This window comes from Aulostomus chinensis, chromosome 4 (genome assembly GCF_037954235.1).
Source record: "Aulostomus chinensis isolate RoL2024-O1b breed Wild chromosome 4, RoL_Achi_v1.0, whole genome shotgun sequence".
Classification (NCBI taxonomy): Eukaryota; Metazoa; Chordata; class Actinopteri; order Syngnathiformes; family Aulostomidae; genus Aulostomus; species Aulostomus chinensis.
The window spans coordinates 27,634,420-27,641,919 of NC_141323.1; the positions used below are offsets into that span (position 1 = coordinate 27,634,420).

General features: G+C 41.0%; 2 non-coding genes and 1 pseudogene across 2 annotated transcripts; all 3 read left to right on the forward strand.

Moving 5' to 3' along the window:
• Positions 1-6,439: 6,439 nt before the first annotated feature.
• On the forward strand, positions 6,440-6,558 carry LOC147264947 (5S ribosomal RNA; annotated as a pseudogene).
• A 309-nt stretch (positions 6,559-6,867) lies between these two features.
• Positions 6,868-6,986, forward strand: LOC147264948 (5S ribosomal RNA). The gene has a single exon (XR_015113297.1). It is a non-coding gene; the product is annotated as a 5S ribosomal RNA (ribosomal RNA).
• Positions 6,987-7,296: 310 nt separating this feature from the next.
• On the forward strand, positions 7,297-7,415 carry LOC147264949 (5S ribosomal RNA). The gene has a single exon (XR_015115084.1). It is a non-coding gene; the product is annotated as a 5S ribosomal RNA (ribosomal RNA).
• The last annotated feature ends 85 nt before the right edge of the window (positions 7,416-7,500 follow it).

The following is a 7,500-nucleotide window of genomic DNA, read 5'->3' on the forward strand; positions in this document are numbered from 1 at the left end:
TTTTTTCCTAATGGAAAACTTTCGGACGGACCAAATGGATTTGAACTCTGCAAACGGATTTCAGATTACGAGCATGGAAAACGGACTTGACATAAACGCACAAACAGGTGAAGAAAATGAAAAATGGTTGCTTGTTAAAAGAAACAATCAGAAACGAAACATGAAGAAGTCGGAAGGAAAACTGCCGGAGGGAAATGCGAGAGCGGCTTCCGCAGCGACAGCGGGGGAAAGACGGCGAGCAGCGGCTGATTCAGAGGAGATGAGCGCTGGAGCCGGTCCACAGGCAACGAGAGCTGGTGGCCTGAAGAACAGAACTGAAGACGTGGTTCCGAGAAGACCTGGGCAGCGAGGAGCTACTGGAGAGGCGGCGGAGAGTGAGAGAGAATTGGCGGCGGAAAGAGATGCGGCGTCTGGTGGGGAAAGGCAGCTGCAGCAGCGACATGGAGCGGCGAAATCTGCGGGTGGCGACCACAAGTATGACAGAGAACTGACGGTCAGTGTCGAGGTAACTGGGCAGGATGAAGTCCCAGTTCTCGAATTAATGAGATGCATAAGAGCACTGTGTGGAGGTTTAATAGCCTGTAGGGCGACAGGGCCGCAGAAATATGAAATTACCATGTCACACATCAAAGGGAAAGAGAGAATCCTAGATGGTTTCAAAATTGGGGACAACACAGTGCATGTCAAAGATCTGTGTAATGATGAACTCATGGTTTCTTTTTTAAGCTTACCAGCTTACATCAGAGATGAGGAAATTTTACAAAAGCTAGAAGGGTGGGGAGTCTCAGCTGCATCAACTATAAGGAGGAGGATGTGGCCGGGTACGCAAATTGCTGATGGGACGCGGTTTCTCAAAGTAAAGTTTACAGATAAAGTCCAATCTCTGCCTTATTCAGCACGGTTTGACACAGCAATGGGACCGGAATATTTCAGGGTCATACATGATAGGCAGGCTAGGGTGTGTAGGATGTGCCTCCAGCCGGGGCACATCCTAAGGGACTGTCCTGAGTTCTCCTGCCATAAGTGTGGTGTCCAGGGGCATTATGCAAGGGAGTGCAACAGGAAACCTAATAAGATACAGAAATGTGAGGTGTGTTGGAACAAAATTGATGAATGTAATTGTAATTATAGTGATGAGGATATTGTGGTGGAATCTGGATCTGAGGAGCTGTACAGTGAGATGGAAGGTTTAAGTGAGGGAGGAACGGAGGATGAGGAGGAAGATGACGAGGTGGGTAGTGGCGCCGCCAAGCAGGCTGCTGGTGAGGGTTACGCCCCTCAGAGAACCCAGAGCCCTCCTAAAGTGGTGCAGAGCCCAGGCACAAGGCTTGGTTCAAGTCTGAATGACATGAGCACTGACTCAGGCCCACAGCAGAGAGGAAAGGATGGAGGAGGAAACGGGTCCGAAAAGGAGCCGGAGCCTTCTCAACTCCTGGAATCAATGGAGGTGGGGGATACCCCAAGAGAATTGCAGCCGGCGGCAGCCACATCCACCAGGGTACCTACCTTAAATGTGCCCTCCACCTTCCCTCCTCAGAGTAGATCAAACAGTGACTCGGAAATGGACTTTGCCACAATAAAAAATATTCGGAAAAAGCACACCTCAATAAAAGATGCTGCGATGAAGAAAAAACAGAAGAAAGAAGGAGGGAGAGGTACAAAATCTTGAGGGAAAATTGGCTGTTTAAAGGTTTTTTTGGTCTGACCATGTTTCTGCTGCACTCCCTTAATGTCAATGGACTCCGCACTTATGGCAGGATGACCGCCATTTTACTTAAAAGCAAGTGTGACATTCTCTGCTTACAGGAGACAAGGTGGGAAGGGGATAGCGTGGCGGCAGCAAGCAAAATGTGGGAAGGAGATGTCTTTTTTAGCAACGGCACAAGTAAATCTTGTGGCGTAGCTATTTTAGTAAAAAAGACTATAAGTACCAATAGCAAGTTAATATATCATGACAAGAAAGGTAGAATACTTATTATAGATGTTTGCATAAACAATAGAACATACAGAATTGTTAACATATATGCCAGTAACTGTGAAAAGGAAAGGAAAATGTTTCTAAATAGTATAAGCAGATGGATAGATCATAGAACCATAATAATAGGCGATTTCAATATCGCATTAACTAAGGATGATATATCAATTAACAATGTATACAAGAATGACACAAGCAGAACTGAGCTATATAATTTAATGAATATTCACAATTTGACAGATGTATGGAGAATTCACAACCCATTCAAGAAAGAGTACTCCAGAAGACAGGTTGTGCAGGGAAAAATGAAACAAGCCAGAATAGATTTATGTCTAGCGGCCCCTGAAGCAACAAAACAGATCAATAAAATACAATATAATTATAACGCATGGAGTGATCACGCAACAATTGAGTGTTACTTGGGTGCTGCAGGAGGTTTCAGGGGGGGAGGTACCTGGTGCCTCAACTCCAGCCTCCTGGCAGATTCAACTTACGTTAAAAAAATCACAAAACTGCTTGATTATGCAAAAATAGAAATGAAAATAGAAAATAATTTTATAGAAAAGTGGGAAATTCTAAAGCAAAGAATTAAAAGAAGTAGTATAAATTATAGTAAAGAGAAAAAGTGGAGAGAGGAGCTGGAAGAAAATCGACTAAGAAAATTAATCAATCATGAAATAGCATTATTTGATAAAGAACCTAACAGAAACACAGAAAACTATGAATTATATAAAGCAAAACTAGGAAACATAGAAAAAATAAAATGCAGAGGTGCAATGATAAGAAGCAGAGTTAAAAATTTAGTAGAAGGAGAAAAATGCACCGCATATTTTTTGGGGCTCGAAAAGCAAAAACAAAACAAAACTATAATAGAAAAAATCAACGATATAACTGGAAAAGAATATGACGATCAAGAAAATATACTAAGAGTAACTACAGAGTTTTATAAAGAATTATTTGATAATGGATATAGCAATAGCGAAGAGGTAGACAAGTTGTTATCAAATATCCAAACTAGTATTTCAGTGGAGGATAAGGAATGGTCTGATGCACAAATTACTATTAATGAGATAAAGACGGCAATAGATAGCTTAAATAAAAACAAAAGTCCAGGGGTAGATGGTTTAACAGCAGAATTTTATATTTGTTTCAAAGAGCAGATAGCTCCCCTGTTGCTGTCATTGTACCACTCAATGGAACGGGAACAGAGAACATCCAATACATTCACTGCAGGAATAATTTCACTTATCTACAAAAATAAAGGTTCAAAACAGGATATAACAAACTATAGACCAATAAGTTTACTCAATACAGATTACAAGATACTGACCAAAACACTGGCAAACAGGCTTAAACTTACAATAGGAACCATTATTGGTAATACACAGGCATACGGCATACCAGATAGAGACATCATAGATACGATCCTTACAATAAAGGATACCGTCAGGACAATGGCAGCACAGGGGGGGTATCTGCTCGGAATTGATTTGGAGAAAGCATTCGACAGAGTAGAACATCTTTTCTTATATAAAACTTTAAAAAGATTTGGATACGGTGAAGGCTTTATTAGATGGATTAAATTATTATACGATAACGCATACAGTCAAATAAAGATAAATGGACAACTAACAGAAAAGATCAAATTAAAAAGATCGGTAAGGCAAGGATGCCCGCTTTCAGCTCTTTTATACAGTATTGTTGCTGAGCCACTAGCTTTAAGTATAATGAATGATAAGAATATTATAGGTATAAAAACATATAGAGACAAAGTCGTTAAAATAGCACAATTTGCGGATGATATCAATATAATGTTTAAAAATGAAGAAAATTTAAATTATATTATAAAACATCTAGAAAGATATGAAAAAGCATCAGGAGCTAAGGTTAACAGAAATAAGTCAGAAATGATGGAATTCGGTAAAAATAGTTTAAAAAATAATTGGGGTTTTAGCACTAAAGAATACAGGAAAATACTGGGTGTATACATTGGTAAAAATGAAGGGGAAGCCAGGGACTTAGGGTGGAGAGAACTTGTAAAAAAGGTAGAAAATACACTTAATTTATGGAGAAGTAGGGGTTTAAGCCTGAGAGGAAAGGTAATTGTCATCAATGCCTTAATACTGTCAAAAATTAATCATGTTTTGGGGGCCTGTGAGCTACCGCAGTGGGCACTGAATTCGCTCAATGAAGCGATCTCCTCCTTCCTTTGGAGGGGAAAGGGAAATTCGATCGCTCATCGGGTGATAATTGCTAATAAAAGGGAGGGGGGATTAGGACTAATTGACATCAGTGCAAAAAAAGATGCACTCAGGGCCAAATTAGTTAGAAATTTTCTCGATTCGAACAGGCAGTACCCCTGGGAGGACACAATGGCGGGCTACCTGGCTGAGTACGGGGAGGGGGAGAAACTCCCTCTTTATCACCTCCTTCCTGGGAAAAGCCATGGCTCGCTACCGATGTTCTACCAGGAGGTGCTAGAGGCATGGGGCAAATTCCTGCCCCACCTCAGGCCTAAGTGCAGTCAGAAAAGTCATGTGCTGCAGTTACCTTTTCTCGAAAGCACCTTTTTCACACACAATGGTAGGACACTTAAATGCAGGGCACTTCAGCAACATAATATAACAAGGGTCGGTCAAGTGGTGGGGGAAAGGGGTCTGTTCAGTCTCAGGAAAGTCACAACCCAACTCAAAAAAACAGGGACACCGTGCAGAAAGGATTACCTCAATGGACTAGGTAACAAAATCAACAGAAACATAACCTCACTGTGGAGAAACTTAATCATCACGGACAAATCGAGAGCAGACCCCGAACTCCCACCGCTTGAGCTTGTCACACAGTACACAGGGAAAGAGCTGTCACAGGTGAAAACAAAGGACTGGTACACCATAGGGATTAACTCAATTAAACGCACTCCAAAAGCAGAAAAACACTGGGCACAATTATTCAAGGGAATACCGATAGGAAAAATCTGGCAAAACCTTAACATACCTTACATGGACAGCAATACTTTCAAGCTAGAATTCAATATCAGACACAGGAGAATTTTCACAGGAATCAAATTACACCAGATTAATAAGGAAAACTACAGTAGGACATGCCAAATCTGCAATAAAGAACCGGAAGACCAGGAGCATCTATTCATCAACTGCAAGGAATCGGATAAATTCAGGAATTTCATAAGGATGCTACTGCAAGAGCACTGCAATTTCAGTTTGACAGATGAAACACTATGGACATGGACTCTTCTCTTTGGTACAACACTGAAACAAAAGGATCAGAACAGGACTCTCATAAATACCATACTCATTTTTGCAAAAAAATCAATATGGACAACTAGAAACTACGCTCTCTATGAAAAGAAGAAAATAAACATATTTGGGGTTTTTTACACAACACTCTTGACGCACCTACAAATCTTACATGACATGGACAAGGATATTTTTGAAAACACTTTCTGCAGGAAAAACACATTTTTCAACATAGCAAATGGCAAAATTGAAATAAACAAGATTGACAATGGTATGTTTTCTCTTCAAATTCCCAGCTAAGTAGTCTCTTTTTTTTTTATAAAGCAAAGTATTTTTCAAATTTAATAAAGGGGTGAGCAAATTGGGTGGTTTATGTTTTTGGTGTGTTTAACATTTCATTTTGATAAAATTTCATTTAAAAAAAAAAAAAAAAAAATTTGTGTGTGTGACACTTCACGACAGGAATTTGTTCTTTTTAGTCCCATGAGTTTTTTTTGTCTCTCTTTAATTTTTATTTATTTATTTTTTTGGAATGACCTGCATTGCTCCAGTGGCTGTAGGCACATAGTGTTGGTTTATTTGTCTAAATTTAACTTAATTTAAAAAAACAAAAAAAAAAAAAAAACTCTGATGGTGTTTTCATCAAGTTCGAGGTGTATCAAGGGTGGGGGTTTTTTTTTGGTAAGATTTCTTTCCTGAAGGAATTTATTTTTTATATAATTGTTAAATTTTGTCATGTAAATAAGAATGTACAGTTGGTAAAAATGTATGATGTATTTTTGATAATAAAAGAGAAAAAAAAAAAAAACACGCCCGATCTCGTCTGATCTCGGAAGCTTAGCAGGGTCGGGCCTGGTTAGTACTTGGATGGAAGACCGCCTGGGAATACCAGGTGCTGTAAGCTTTTTTGTTTCATTGTGAGGAAAGGGCCGCTTTGTGACTTTGGGGACCAGCATGAGCGAGCTTCCCTCACACACCTTTTCTTGAAGCGCCCTCTGCAGCTTTGGAATGGAATTTCATGCAGTGGTTAATTTGAAGAAGACAGATGGCAGATGCAGTACTTTTCTCTCGATGACATCAACATTCTTTTCTTTTATTGACAGGACACGTATTTGGCGTGTGAAAAGACCCTGAGGCTGTTGCGCATCACTTTTTTTCTGAGGTTGTAAATTGTGTGAAATGGATATAGAGCCCATGTGTGTGAGAGTCAAGGGCTTACGGCCATACCACTCTGAACACGCCCGATCTTGTCTGATCTCGGAAGCTAAGCAGGGTCGGGCCTGTTTAGTACTTGGATGGAAGACCACCTGGGAATACCAGCTGCTGTAAGCTTTTTTATTTCTTTGTGAGGAAAGGGCAGCTTTGAGTCTTTGGGGACCAGCATGAGCGAGCTTCCCTCACACACCTTTTCTTGAAGCGCCCTCCACAGCTTTGGAATGGAATGTCATGCAGTGGTTAATTTGAAGTAGACAGATGGCAGATGCAGTACTTTTCTCTCGATGACATCAACATTCTTTTCTTTTATTGACAGGACACCGATTTGGCGTGTGAAAAGACCCTGAGGCTTTTGCGCTTCACTTTTTTTCTGAGGTTGTAAAGTGAGTGAAATGGATATAGAGCCCATGTGTGTGAGAGTCAAGGGCTTACGGCCATACCACTCTGAACACGCCCGATCTCGTCTGATCTCGGAAGCTAAGCAGGGTCGGGCCTGGTTAGTACTTGGATGGGAGACCGCCTGGGAATACCAGGTGCTTTAAGCTTTTTTGTTTCATTGTGAGGAAAGGGCAGCTTTGAGTGTTTGGGGACCAGCATGGGCGAGCTTCCCTCACACACCTTTTCTTGAAGCGCCCTCCACAGCTTTCGAATGGAATGTCATGCAGTGTGTAATTTGAAGTAGACAGATTGCAGATGCAGTACCTTTCTCTAGATGACATCAACATTCTTTTCTTTGTATTGACAGGACAACTATTTGGTGTGTAAAAAGACCGTGAGGCTGTTGCACATCACATTTTTTTTGAGGTTGTAAAGTGAGTGAAATGGATATAGAGCCCATGTGTGTAAGAGTCAAGGGCTTACGGCCATACCACTCTGAACACCCCTGATCTTGTCTGATCTCGGAAGCTAAGCAGGGTCGGGCCTGGTTAGTACTTGGATGGGAGACTGTCTGGGAATACCAGGTGCTGTAAGCTTTTTTGTTTCTTTGTGAGGAAAGGGCAGCTTTGAGTCTTTGGGGACCAGCATGAGCGAGCTTCCCTCACACACCTTTTCTTGAAG